This window comes from Berghia stephanieae, chromosome 9, assembly GCF_034508935.2.
Source record: "Berghia stephanieae isolate SIO BIC M18660-M18661 chromosome 9, UCSD_Bste_1.3, whole genome shotgun sequence".
NCBI classification, from domain to species: Eukaryota; Metazoa; Mollusca; class Gastropoda; order Nudibranchia; family Aeolidiidae; genus Berghia; species Berghia stephanieae.
In genome coordinates this window covers 8,186,189-8,200,021 of record NC_088368.1, presented here as the reverse complement: position 1 = coordinate 8,200,021, position 13,833 = coordinate 8,186,189, and positions in this window count along the sequence as shown.

The window sequence follows — 13,833 nt, the reverse complement described above, 5'->3', positions numbered from 1 at the left end:
CAAGGGCTTCAAGACTGGATGCACAAGAGCAGTATCGAGCCATAGCTAAGGAAGTCAAAAGATCTGTGAAGAAAGACAAGGAAGCATTCATGAACAGACTTGCAGAGAAAGCAGAAGCAGCAGCGACTGGAGGACACATGAGGATCCTTTATCAAACTACCAAGACACTTGCTGGAAAATATGGGAAACCAGAGGTACCAGTCAAAGACAAAGATGGGAAAACTATTTTTGGAAAAGAGGCTCAATCTGAACGATGGAGGGAACATTTCAACTGCCTTCTGAACAGACCACCACCAGACAACCAGCCAGAAATTTTGCCTGCAAGGAATGAGCTACCAATTAGCTGTGATCCACCATCGATAGCAGAGATTGTGGGTGCCATTAACAAGATGAAAAGGGGGAAAGCTGCTGGACCAGACCAGATTCCACCGGAGGCTCTAAAAGTTGATGCGGAAAGAAATGCTGAGGCCCTGCACCCACTATTTGAGAGAATCTGGAATGACGGGATATTCCCAAAGGATTGGAAGGAAGGACATCTTATCAAGCTTCCAAAGAAAGGGGACCTCAGTAATTGTAATAATTATCGAGGCATCACTCTTCTTTCTATCCCAGGAAAGGTTTTCAACCGTATTATTTTAGAGAGAATTAAGAATGCAACAGATGCTAAACTGCGGGACGAACAGGCAGGTTTTCGAAAAAACCGTTCAACCACCGACCAGATTGCCTCTCTGCGAGTCATAGTGGAACAGTCTATAGAATGGAACTCTCCTCTTATTGTCAACTTTCTGGATTACGAGAAGGCTTTCGACAGTATTGACAGAGCAACATTGTGGAAAATTCTGGCACATTATGGACTCCCTGAAAAGATAGTAAACCTCATTAAGGAAATGTATGAAGGATCAAGTTGCAGGGTTGTACATGAAGATCAGCTTACTGACAGCTTTGAAATTAAGACTGGTGTCAAGCAGGGATGCTTGCTCTCTCCATTCCTGTTCATCCTTGCCATTGATTGGCTAATGAAGGAAACCTCCAAAGGGAGAAGAAATGGGATACAGTGGACCCCCTGGACACAGTTGGATGATCTGGATTTTGCAGATGATCTGGCTCTTTTGTCCCACACCCAGGACCAGATGCAAGCAAAAACCACAATTATAAACAGCCTGTCGGAATCAATTGGTCTAAGAATTCACCCTGCAAAGTCAAAGGTCTTGAGAATAGGTACGCGTCAAAGGGAGCAGATCAAAGTTAAAGATCAGGAACTCGAAGATATAGACACTTTCTGCTATCTCGGAAGTATAATTGACAAGGATGGAGGCACGGAAGCAGAGGTGAAAGCACGAATAGGAAAGGCACAGGCTGCATTCACATCTTTGAACAGAGTTTGGAGAACTAAAGATATCTCCCTTCAACTAAAGCTAAGACTTTTCAACTCAAACGTGAAGTCTGTCCTACTGTATGGATGTGAAACTTGGAACGCATCACAGGCATGTATAAGGAGGGTACAGATTTTCGTAAACAGGTGCATGCGTAAGCTACTCAGAATAAAATGGATGGATAGAATAAAAAATGAAGAAGTATGGAAAAGAACACAACAGAAACCAGTGGGAGAGGATATAGGAAGAAGACGATGGAGATGGATTGGACACACGCTTAGAAAGAATGACTCAACTATAACAAAGAAAGTATTGGACTGGAACCCTCAGGGCAGAAGATCAAGGGGAAGGCCACGAGGAACATGGAGAAGAATTAAAGAAGCTGATATACAGAGAAGTGGTAAGACCTGGAATGAGATAAAAAAGTTGGCTCAGGATAGAGAAGGATGGAAACTGTTTGTCTGTGGCCTATACCCTGACCCAGGGTGAAAAAGGCAATGATGATGATGATGTCCACTCAACACTTCTCTCCGGCTCAGAAACATGGACCTTGAACAAACAAATAGAGAAAATAATTGAGGCCTTTGAAATGTGGACTTTCCGTCGCCTTGGAAAAATCAGTTGGAAAGAAAAGAAAACAAATCAAGAAGTCTGTGACATCCTTGATATCAGACCGACCCTAATGAAAGTAATAAAAACAAGAAAACTTAAGTATTTTGGACACCTAAGACGCCATCAAACTGTCAACAAGGACATTCTTGGGGGTAGAGTTGAGGGGAAAAGAGGAAGAGGCAGGCCAGCAAGAACTTGGATAGATGATGTGAGGACATGGACAGGATTGTCGGCAGCCGAATGCAGTCAGCAAGCTGTCAACAGGGAAGATTGGCGTGTCATTTCAAGTCGACCTCAACCCATGAGATGACACTGGAAGAAGAAGAAGATATCCACTAAATGTGCTCAGAGCGCTTTACAAGGGATCCCTGACCAACAGCAACATGTAACATGTAGAACGAGACACGACGCCTGTCAGGCGATATTACTTTTTTTTCCGACAGAGACAACGCTGTTAACGACCAGCTACTCATTTTACACCTGAGTACGGTGAGAGAATGTGAGTAAACAACTGATTTTTTAAGGAAAATAATAAAGTGAAAGAGGCTGTTTAACAATAATATTGTTTACCCCGCTATTCCAACATATTATTAGACCATAAATATCCATAATTGCCCCCATTTTACACTCTCTTCTGACCTCAGAGAGGTAGCTGACATAGAAAGTTAATGGACCTTGAGAGTACCATCCGCTACTGATAAACTTCTTTTGCTGTGGTTCCAAATGAGTGATGAGCAAGCGCTGATTCCATGCAGTGTAGTAAACATGTGTTCTGATTGTTCGGAAACTCCTCACACTCTGATTCTTGATCACCATGTTGTTCAATTAAGTTTACCATCATTGGAACTACGATGGTCCACACAATTCCAACATTAATCGACTTTACGCATAATATTAATGAGGAGACTCATTGAACCTGTTGTTTGAACTTTCTTGTTCATTTGACACATACACCTGTTTTATGACACATACCTGTTATTAGTAGTAGTAGGAATGGATTAAAAGCGGAATTTAATCTCCATTGATTTCTAAAAGTGACCAGTGACAGGACCATGCAAACAATTATGCAAATAAGTTGTGCACACGAGTAGCACAATGCTTCTCTCTTTAGCAGTGTGACCATCGACTGAGTGAGTTCCAATGATAATGTCCTTTTGTAATACATTTGACCACCCCAACCGTCGTCAGTGTGAAAAAGTACCTGGTGATAGGCAGTGATGGACATTGTTAAAGTAAATAATTATGCTTTCTTGGTGACTTGTTCTGCATGAAAATGTCATACAGAACAAATCACCAAGAAATGAAAATGTTCTTTACTGTCAGTATTCAGTGATGATGACAATTTGTCAAAAAGGAGGAAAGTATACCGGCCCGTAATGTGATTAATCAGAACACACTTTCTCTTTTATGTAATCATATGTTTGTTGTTTTTTCGTTTGTTTGTTTGTTTTTTTCAATGAAACTGCATTGGTCTAAATATAGAATTGACAGTCGACGAAGGACATCATTGCAGTCTATAACTATAACAGTCGACAGTCAATATCACGCGTATTGCTAATTTCGTGTATCTTACTGGCCTTCGTGTAGTAGGGGTGATGTTACCCGCATAAAATAGCCGAATTATTAGTCACCGTCCTTACAACGCCCACTTCTACGCAAGAGACTAGCGAGTCCGAGACTAGAAAACGTTCATGAACCCTTTTTTTTAGGACTTGCTTCGTTTGGGCTTAAGACTAGCTAGTATTTACTAGACTAGTAAATAACTAAATCTAGTCCTCGTTCATGAATACGGCCCCAGGTGGTATTTGTTTTTACTACCCGGCTTGTGTCTGTATTACTGCCATATTGCAGATATGTAGCATGTAAATAAGAATCTTTATAAATCAATTGCAAAACATGTTCCATCTAAACAGCAAATTTAAAATTAAGCCTTTAAACAATTGGTTCTTAAATCAATCAACCCAACTTACTGTTTCATATTATCTCTCTATTACCAAGTGATATATATATATAAACATAATAATATTATGAAGATAGAACTTCAGAACAAACAAACAAACAAACAAACAAACAAACAAACAAAGAAAAAAAGAAAAGAAAACCACTTATAAAGCGTATAAAATCGCCAACAACTGTCATGCTACAGCTGCTCAAGGGTACAACATAATTTTACACCCATTTGCCTCATCCCCATATCTTTCGATTATCTTCTCATCCAAGGTCTTGTCTTGTGCCACTTTTGACATTTGGCGCCAGTGTGTCTAGACTAACGTCGTGAATATGGGAGTGTCACCAAAATTCATGCAACTGAGCAGAGGTGTCAAAAAATGGCACAAGACATTAGTGATGTTGTGATTTTTCTGCTGAACTACCACTTGGCGGAAAATGACAATGACACAGCAAAAACAGCGGAAAATTTCTGAAAAAATCCGAAAATCCCGGAAACTTATCACCACTGAGTGCTATTACTATCTACTACGATAAAGAACAGTTAAAATAAATCTAAATTAAATGGCTAGTACCTTTCTATCCGCCCCAACCCACATCTCCAGCATTTTAATCCCATCTCCTCTGACAAATACCCTCTTTCTGCGCACTTTCCAATCAACTAAATTAAAAAAATTGTCTTTTTCTATACCTTCCCAATTGGCTGATAGAAAATGACAAATCGAATTTTAATGTCCAGCAGTCGGGAATCGGCTAGGTAAGTAGGTAAAGTAAGCTCCTCCCACTATGAATGATGTGCGGCTATGGTCTAGTGGTATGACTCACTTTCGGATCGGAAGGTCCTGGTTCGAGCCTCGCTCGCTCGGCGCATTGTCGAGTCCTTGGAGAAGGCTCTTTGCTTACATTAGACCTGTAAATGAGCTCTATAAAATTGACTGAAACTCTTCGTATCGTATCAGAAAAATCCAAAGAATCGAGATGAATAGTAAACAGCAAGCTCACTTGAGCAAAACAATGGCAGAAAACTAATTTACGTGGGAATTAATTAGGCTACTTACAATTGTTTCTCATAATTAAGTACCCACATCAGTGAAGAAACGGTCAACCAGTTTGTTTACAACGTGAGGCAATCGAGATGAGCTTGTAGCAATAATAAAACTTTCGATTTGAAGGTGTCTTCATAACGCACTTCCGGCTTTCGTATTAAACTTTTAGGCTCTACCAAGTAAATGTGGTCAATTTTGGCTTAGACGAAACAGTGAAATTTATCGCTCGGCGGCTCAGTTAAAATTGGCTACCATTGGGATCACGACAGGGTTGGAAAGTGAAAAGATAATTTCACAAAGGCTGTGTGAAAATACACTGGGGTGTGTTCAGACACCGCAATTCTAAGAAGCGTCGCTTAACTTGGCAATATATCCATTGTAAATATAAACGCCCTTGAGCTATGCGTAGCGCTGTGGAACATTCCTAACTACTTCACGGTCATTCGACTACGATTCATGAATTCTTTCTTGCCTTCCTTTTTAAAAATATTTGAATTTGACGAATTGACTGATTTCAGTTAATTGACTGAGAATTTACAGGTCTATAACATTCTCTTACTGTACTCAGGTGTAAAATGAGTATCTGGCTGTTTGCAGCGTTATCTCTGTCCGAAAAAAAACGTAATACATTATATCGCCTAACAGGCGTCATGTCCCGTCCTACATGTTAAATGTTGCTGTTGGCCAGGGACCTCTTGTAAAGCGCTTTGAGCAGGTTTAGTGGATATTGCGTTATATAAAAGCACAATTTAATGACTTGGTGAATTCTGTGAAGACGATCAATACGTATTCCTTTTTGATTTGAACATACGAGACTCACCTCTTTGGACTTGCTGATCAGTCTCTCTACTAACAAACTGATGACACATACCTAATATTAGAGGAAACTGTATGTATGTGAATGTGAAGACCGTGCTAAATTCCCGCACACATCCCTTTGATCACAGCCGTTTAAATAGGGCCCAAACTTTCAGTTTAGTTACTTCTTCCCTCACTGGCTACCATCAAGTAAGGTAAACAATCCACCGTCAACCACAGTGATAACACCTGTCAAGACGGGGTGCACTGGCAATAAATTATGTCTGCAGGTAAATCTCATCGCTTTGAATTTCTCTCAGGCAGAGAGTAGTAGAAATTTCATCAAAATACTCAATTTTCTCAGCCTGTTGTGGACGCAGCATCTTTTTCATAATTTTCAAACATATATGGATACAAAGACCAGCTTTTCCTCTACAAGACGCAATTATTTTTGTTTACATCATTAAATGATAAGTTTGTGTTTTGCTCTTTTGAATAATCAGAGATTTTTATGAAATAAATATTAAAATTATAAATTTAAGAAATATTTAAAAATTCAAAATATCAAACCAACACTTTTTACCATCAAGGGTGAGGGATCAGAGAAAAGTAGATAAAATTATCTTTAATATGATATATACTTTATTATGTAGATTCAGGGATTTAAGAATAGAGGGTGTGGAAAGGAATCTCAATAATTATTTTTGTTACCAACAAAGAGGAGAATATTTCATGATATTTTAGAAACCCAATAATAAAACTAGATAGTGATGATAAGAGACATTTATTTAATTTGATTTCATTGAATTTAAGCGGAAATTTTAGATATTTCTTAAATTTAATTATTTAAGTTCTGTTCAGGTCATGGAGAGACACACAGAAGACGGTCATCACACCAGTATTAATGAAATATGTCGAATTTGTTGTGAAAGAGTACAGAGCCGTGCTGAGAGGATTAAAAGACTCTAGACGTTATCAACAATTGACTATAAATATAAATGAAAAATTCTGACATATTTAAATATTTCAATTTGCGAGAAATGTATCTCACTGGTACATAATTTAAAGAAATGCGATGCAGGTATTGATACCTTTGGTTCAATGAGAAAACTCTGAACAAGAAACAATACTTAATGAGGTGAATATGATCCTAATCTTTCACCAGTGATGTGCTATATGCAGTCTATATGGCACACAAATTAAAAGAGGTGCAAGCCTAGTACATAAAAAAAAGTAATGGGCATGGATATCTCAAAAATAAGGTTATGAAAATTATAAGAACTCTAAGATTTTCTTAGTGGTTTTGATTGTCTTTAAATGAGTGTCCTTATATAACAGTTTTTAATGGAATTCTTATAATTCGTTGATTCTGGGATAAATATAAATGAATCACATTTGACTATGTTGCTGGTTTATTAAAAAATGTCTATTAAGACAATGCTGTGATTGGATTTCAGTTTTGCCTTACTCAAAATCCTTACTTTTACGTACAGGTGAACTGATATCTCAAAAATGCCTCAATCTACTGGAATAAAAGTTATATGTCTACATTCTACAGATATTCAACATCATTTCCATTACTTTTGTTTTAAAATCTTAAGTGTTGAACATGTTAAAATATTCTCTGAAAAATTTCAATTCACTTAAATTTATGTATCAATTTCATGGGTTATCCCTCTTGCTTTTTAACAACATCATAATAATGATTAAATAATCAATGAAAACTCTGTTAATAAACTGTTTGGTAGTATAAAAATATTTTTGCTACACTTAATAACGGCAATACTACATTCGTTTGAAATTAAGAAAAAATCGATCAAAACGGCGAAAAAATTGTCTCCCTCTCTGTGTAAAGCTATGACTCATCATCACTAGACTGGCTAGATTTACCTGGCGAACTAAACTGAAAGCAATAACGCCTGTGTGATCTAATCATGTAGACACGTCCTTTTGATTTTGACAAATGATGAGAGGACAAGAAAAGAACAACCCCCTCCTCCCTCTCATCGTTGTAGAAGTAGAAGTATAGATGGATTGATGACCGGGTTGATAGACCATGAAGTTCACACCTTCATCACACTCACTGCATTCTGCAGACAAAGCGTCTGTTCTGTCCCTGAAATGCCAATGATTAGTTTTCTCAAGTATTTTTATATGCTGCCAGTCTCCAGGCAACCCCCATCGCCGATCTCTCTCCATTCCCGATTCATCCGATTATTGCTTATATCTAAAACAAGATGGCGGCGATTATCCAATAAAAAGCTGCTGTGGTCCTGAAATGTCAATGATTAGTTTTCTCAAGTATTTTTATATGCTGCCAGTCTCCAGGCAACCCCCATCGCCGATCTCTCTCTATTCCCGATTCATCCGATTATTGCTTATTTTATATCTAAAACAAGATGGCGGCGATTATCCAATAAAAAGCTGCTGTGGTCCTGTCTGCCCCCCCCCCCCCCCCCCCCCCCCACTTTGGTCTGCGAGTTTAAGTTTAATACTCAACTACAGATAAAAGATCAGCACTATAATTTCTGGCCAAATGTAAGTTAATAAAGGTTTAATAGTAAGGGAGCGTTCACATATTACGTCATCAAAAATTTGCCCTTTTTAGACCCCCCCCCCCCCCTCCCCCAAGTCATCACTTGTCATCATTGACCTGACCCCCCCCCCCCCCCCAACAGATGATGACGTCATCTAATTTAATAAAAACTAAAAGATAACTTTAATTTCACAATATTTATTATTCGTTTTTCAAACCATAAACATTGATTATCAACGTTTGATAAAACACATTCAGACATTTTATTAATTTCAGAAACTGTTGATAATTTATGTTTTACGATACAATGGGGACATAAAATTTAAATTTGCAAAGATAAAATCTAACAAACATTATTTAAATTAGGCTACTTGGTGCAGGTGCTATTAAAAAAATTTCAGAAAGTGTAATTTAAAATAGTATAGGAGGCAAATTATTTTATAGCATATTAGTCTTTTAGTGGAATGAATTTCTGTTTCAATTACCAAACATAAAATTAATTGATTCAAAAATGTTTCTGCCTTGGACCTCTGGCAATGTACTATAAATAGTATCATCAATTTCATCTTCATCGTCATCATTTTCTCCCATTTGCTGTTCTTCATGTATGCCGCATTTTCGTGAATGGTCTTTCATTGCTGTGATCGAGGAGTGATACAATGAACATTTAGGGCAAGTTCGCCTTTTGAGAAGTGATACCCCTTTCCCATTTTGTTTCTTGAGAGATGGGCAATACTCATCATAGCAATTTATCTTTAGCTGTTTTGAAAGGAACAAACTTTGAAATAGGCTTAATTTGCCTATGTTTTGATGACATCATCTTGGGTCTGACCCCCCCCCCCCCCCCCATGTCAACACATGTCAACATTTGGTAGACCCCCCCTCCCCCCCTAGCTGATGACGTAATATGTGAACGCTCCCTAATAGTACAGTGCTTGAGACACAATTAGGTCATTTCAGCGCCAGTAAAAAGGAAGAAAATAGGATAGCCAATACACTCCATCACGGTTTCGTCGAACTCCTCGGGACATGCAAAATAGTTTGAGGAAAGATGGAGAGGGGGGAGGGCAGTGAGGCTCAATGGTGTGGTCTTAGCTTCGAACCCGAAATATGTACACCTCGTTCGAATATTATCTTGGTATGTGGCTTTCAACAAGCCACATAGCTTAATTTGCGGTTTTTCCAGTTTTCATTTGTAATAGACCCAAGACAAATCTCCGCTTGAGGATGAATAAAGGGAATATTATTACTTAGGTATTTATTTTATTGCCTATGTTGAGAGATAACTTTATATAATAACATGAAATTGGTGAGTCTGTAAGGGGGGTGTTGTATCACAACATTCATTTACTGTCCTAGCCAAGCAAATGACAGCCCATGGTATTGAAATCAGAAGGAATGGGGAAGTAAGAATGAGCAGAGAGGTGTCGTTTATGTCAGACAGCGATGGAGAGCATGTTTATCATACTGTATACACACATCAGGGGTGAGAATGACTGGTCACAAAAAAGGAGGAAATTTTTCATCGTGAAGATCATGACCCATTCATGCGACCATAACCTATAAATTTGAATTTCACTAAAATTTACTGAGATGCGATCCAAAATTTGTCTTGCAGCAATTTCTGACACAACTCGGTGGAATTCAAAAGTTGAAAATGTAATTACAACATTTGGTGGTTGTAGTAGGGATGATGATAAGGTGGTGGTTGTAGTAATAACAGTGGTAGGGATGATTGTGTGGTGGTGGTTTTAGTAGCTGTGGTAGGAATGATTGTTTTTGTTTTTAAGGGTTTTACGGCGCTTGCAACACATTGAGGTCATATCAGCGCCAGTAAAAAGGGAAAAAATGGGATAGTAAAAAGTTCAAGAATTACAATTAAAGCATCCAAGAATAAGGCAGACAAAGGGGAATTGGTTCGAAAGGGAACAGATGTAGATTCCAAGAGCACACCATCAGTGTACTTAAATAGAGATCACCTAAAAGTCTCATCCAGACCCAAGCACAGGTCCCCACTAAGAGGAATACACTCAAATGTTAACAAATCATATATAATACATAAATAAAACATAATAGAGTACATAACAGAGATTTACAAGGAAAAAAATATCATCTCCCAAAACTAACTATACATTTGACTGTTTCCCTCCTAGCCAAGGTATCTGGCCAGGGCCAGGACAAAACCAAGTAATCTCATTCCAAGACAAAGACAGAAAGCATGCTGGATTGGAAAACAGACATAGGGGGATAGAAGACATAGTATGTACCTCCCTGCCCGCTATGGGAGGTCAGGATCCCCACCCAGTGGTAGGAATGATGATGTGGTGGTAGTTGTAGTAGTAGTGGTGGTAGGGATGATGGTTTGGTGGTGGTTGTAGTAGGGATGACGGTTGTAGTTGTAGTAGTGGTAGGGATGATGATGAGGTGGTGGTTGTAGTAGTGGTAGTAGGGTTGATGGTGTGGTGGTGGTTGTAGTAGTAGCGGTGGTAGGGATGATGTGGTGCTATTTGTAGTAGTAGTGGTGGTAGGGATAATGATGTGGTGGTGATTGTAATAGTAGCGGTGGTAAGATGTTGATGTAGTGGTTTTGGTGAGTGTTTTTTTTTATTCAGTGATGATAAATAGCAATTTGTCAAAAAGGAGGTAAATTTCTCGGTCTATCGATCAAACACAAGCAAAGAAACCTAGTAGTTATTCAGCTTATAAATACAACCCAAGAATATCTCAAATTTAAAGCCATAGTCCAAAGGTAAAAAGAAAAAAGATTAAACTAAGCCAATCACCATTGCTTTGTTCTAATATATCATCTCTATATACCAGATGATTTAATGGATACAGGGATGCCACCAGACAAATTAAAAAAAGCCTGAAAACTTGCGCGGACAAGATACAAATCAACGTCAAGGGCTTTGTAGGGATTTGAAAAATATCAAATTTGGAATATTGTTTCAGTACTTATTATTGCAATTGAGAGCAAATAACACACAAAAGAAAGGAGAGTTAACAGTTTTCAAATTGATAAAATAAGGTGCTGAAAACAAAAGATAGACAAATTAATATCAATAGCTATCAGGGTGAGAATGACTGGTCACATAAAAGGAGAAAATTTTTCATTGTGAAGATCATGACCCACCCATGCAACCATAACCTATAAATTTGAACTTTACTCAAATTCACTGAGATGCAATCCAAAATTTGTCTAGCAGCAATTTCTGACACAACTCGGAGAATTTCAAAAGTTGAAAGTGTAATTACATTTGGTGGTTGTAGTAGGGATGATGATGTGGTGGTGGTTGTAGTAGTAGTGGTGTTAGGGATGATGTGGTAGTGATTATAGTAGTACTGGTCGTATGGATGATTGTGTGGTGGTGGTTGTAGTAGCTGTGGTAGGAATGATGATGTAGTGGTAGTTCTAGTAGTAGTGGTGGTAAGGATGATGTAGTGTTATTTGTAGTAGTAGTAGTAGTGGTGTTAGGGATGATGGTGTGGTGGTGGTTGTAGTAGGAGTGGTGGTAGGGATGATGATGTGGTGGTGATTGTAGTAGTAGTAGTAGTAGAAGTAGTGTCTTAGAGAAGATGATGTGATGGTGGTTGTAGTAGTAGTGGTGGTAGGGATGATGATGTGGTGGTGGTTGTAGTAGTGGTGGTCTTTTATAGATAATTGTGTGGTGTTGGTTGTAATAGTTGTGGTAGGAATGATGATGTGGTGGTAGTTGTAGTAGTACCGGTGGAGGGATAATGTGGTGTTATTTGTAGTCGTAGTGATGGTAGGGATGATGATATGGTGGTGGTTGTAATAGTAGTGGTGGTAGAGATGATGTAGTGGTTTTGGTGAGTGTTTTTTATTCAGTGATAATAATAGCAATTTGTCAAAAAGGAGGAAAATGTCTCCGTCCATCGGTCAAACGCAAGCAAAGTGTAAAAATGACAGGAACATAGTTTTGTATTGGTATTATGTAATATATTACTATTACAAGTATAAATCCATTCTTATCATTAAACATAAATTTACTTTTGTAAACATTTAATGAATTGTCCTTTCCACATGTTAAAGGCCTATAATGTTATTCAAATAAAAGGCCAGAAAGTGTTGTTTTGTTTTGATCTTTACTTTATAAAGCAGGCTACAATATCTTTTTTTTTTTTTTTACCGAAACCTAGTGGTTATTCAGTTTATAAATACAACCCAAGAATCTCACAAATTTAAAGCCATTGTCCAAAGGTAAAAAGAAAGAAGAATAAACTAAGCCAATCACCATTGCTTTACTCTAGGCTAATGTATTATCTCTGTATAACCAGATAATTTAATCGATGGTAGAGAGAGAGAGAGAGAGAGAGAGAGAGAGAGAGAGAGAGAGAGAGAGAGAGAGAGAGAGAGAGAGAGAGAGAAGAGAGAGAGAGAGAGAGAGAGAGAGAGAGAGATGTGTCCCTCCCCTTCCCCTTCAACCATCAACCTGCTAATCAAAGAACATCACAGGTCGTCTGTGTCAATTGTGACATCTGGTGCCATTCAGTCTGGCCCGACGTCATAAAAACGGGACCGTCACTAAATGTCACGAGACTATTCCACAGGTGTCAAAATATGACATAAGACATAGTGGTGATTTTGTGGTTATGAGGGAAATGTTTGACACGGCAAATTCAGCGGAAAATTTCTGAGAAATTCTCAAAATCACTGTTTATTTATCAAAAAAAATTTTTTAAAGGAGGAATTGTGATGGGGATGGGCGGAGATAAACTACCATTTTTTTAAATAGTGACGACGGACAAAAACCGGAGGTTCCGGATTAAAACCGGCTGGTGGTAAAAAGACCGGATTTCCGGCTAAAACCGGAAAAGTGGCATCCCTGTGGATAGTTGCGAAAGAAAGAGAGAGATAGGGTGGGTGGGGGGGAGAGAGACTTCTTAGAATAACTTATGTATTGACATTTTGAATTCTATATCAAAAAAAAAAAAAAAATGAAGAAAAGAGAAATGGAAAAAAAAGGCAAAGGGGAAAAAAAAAAAAAAAAAAAAAGAGAGAGAGAGGGGAGGGGGGAGAGAGAGGGGAGAAAAGAGAGAGAGAGAGAGAGAAAAGAGAGAGGGGAGAGAGAGAGAGAGAGGGGAGAGAGGGAAAAAGGCAATAGGTACCTACAAAAGGGGAAAAAAAAAAAACCAGACCCCCTTTTTTTCCATCCCCTTTCCACCCCCCCCTTCCAAAACCTAAAATAATAAAAGAACAAATACTGGTCTTTTCCCCGTGGGCAATTGTTTTACATCTGGTGCCCCTACCCCGTCTGGCCCCCAAAGTCATAAAAAAAAAGGGGCCGTCACCAAAATTTTTACGAGACTTGGGGCACAGGTGTCCCAAAAAATGACATTTAAAAATATAATGGTGATTTTTTGGTTTTGAGGAAAATATTTGACACGGCAAAAATTTTAAAAAGGAGGAAATGTGAAAAGGGAAAGGGGGGAGATGAAAAAACAAATTTAAGGGGGGGAAGATTCCCCAGCCCCACACATGCAGTGTAAAATAGTTACA